Genomic DNA, 1,855 nt, shown 5'->3' on the forward strand with positions numbered 1-1,855 from the left:
AAGATGCTCTGCATGTATATGTATACATGTGTATACGTACACGTACATATGTCCCCTCTTATTCATCACAGTCCTCCAGGCAATATCAGAGGAATTCAAAACAGGCTGCCTCTGGGAGCTTCTCTATGCTGATGGCCTTGCTCTAATAGCTGAGTCACTATCAGAACTAGAGAAGTTTCAGGTGTGGAAGCAAGGACTAGAATTGATGGGCCTTAGTGTCAGCCTAGCAAAAACCAAAGTCTTAATAAGTAAGAAGGCAGACAAATCACAAATCCCTTCAGGTAGATGGCTCTGCTCAATCTGTAGAAAAGGTGTAGGTAGAAACTCTAAAAGAGGGGCAGCAATATCAAAGGAAGGTTAACTGGGAAGATTTTTGTGTGTGGCAGATGCACTGGGGTAATAAACACCGAAGATGTACAGAAAACAGATTCCATGACATGCCAGGGGAAAAATATAGAAGTAGTTGATAGCTTCTGATACCTAGGTGACCAAGTCAATAGCGAGGGGGGTGAAGTGGATGCTCTGAGAGCTTAGCTGCTAGAATAAGAATAGCCTGGGCAAACTTCAGAGAGCTCCTACCCTACTGGTAACAAAGGACCTCTCACTCAGAGTGAAAGGGAGACCGTATGACCTGTGTGTGAACAGCCATGCTGCATGGGAGTGAAATATGGGCTGTGACTGCTGAGGACATGCGTAAGCTTGCAAGAAATCAAGCTAGTATGCTCCGCATACACGACAGGGTTTAAGCGCCCTGAGAGAAAAGTTGGACATAAGAAGCATCAGATGTGGTGTGCAAGAGAGACAACTGCACTGGTATGATTAGGTGTTGTGTATGAATAGGTACAGCTGTGTGAAGAAGTGTCATACCCTAACAGTGGAAGGGAACCTGTGGAAGAGGTAGACCCAGGAAGACATGAGATGAGGTCCTCAGTCAAACCCTTTAGCCCATGCTAGCATAGAAAGCAGACGTTAAAGTGTGTGTGTGTGTGTATGTATGTATATATATATATATATATATATATATATATATATATATGTTGTTGTTGTACTTGGAGATGGTCATATTGCCAGATTAGCCAATAAAAACACACGCACTGTATATTTGGTGTTAATTTGCTTCAGCTTTATATTACATTATATTACATTACATTAATCCTATTTCGGCCAGTGTTCTTTCGTCACACTTCTGTGACCTCATCAGTGGTCCTTTATCTATACATGTATGTATATACATATATATAGGTGTATACATGTGTGTGTATGTATATATATATATATATATATATATATATGTATATATACACATATATATATATCATTGAATGTCCATCATCCAAGCTGGTATGCGCTGGATGGTTTTGACAGGAGCTGGTGAGCCAGAGGAATGCATCCTACTCTATCGTCTGCTGGGTTTCTATGGCTGGATGCCCTTCCTTCCGAAATGCCAACCATTTCACAGAGAGTATTGGGGTTTTCTTCAGTTTGTGTCACCAGCACTGGTGGGAGTCACCAAGTAACTTGCAAGACAATAAATATAACGAACTTAGTGTATATATATATAGAGAGAGCTCAGGTGCATGTGCAGTGAATAAATCTTTAAATAAAAAAACAAGGGAAGAAATTTTGTGTGTGGTGGGGGTTCATCAGGTGTACTTGTTGGCCTATTACTTGGTTTGGAACAAATAAAACAAAGGTCGGATCTTTTTTAAAACGGGGGCCACATTTTTCATTAATGTTTTACGTAGTGTTTTTGGTACGGAAAGACTTTCAAACTTCGTATACTTATCTATTTTGTGTTATAGAACAGAAAAATATTTTTGTTTTCAAATTTATTTCATGTAAAAAATTGTCTTAT

Source organism: Octopus bimaculoides, chromosome 30 (assembly GCF_001194135.2).
Source record: "Octopus bimaculoides isolate UCB-OBI-ISO-001 chromosome 30, ASM119413v2, whole genome shotgun sequence".
In the NCBI taxonomy this organism is placed as follows: Eukaryota; Metazoa; Mollusca; class Cephalopoda; order Octopoda; family Octopodidae; genus Octopus; species Octopus bimaculoides.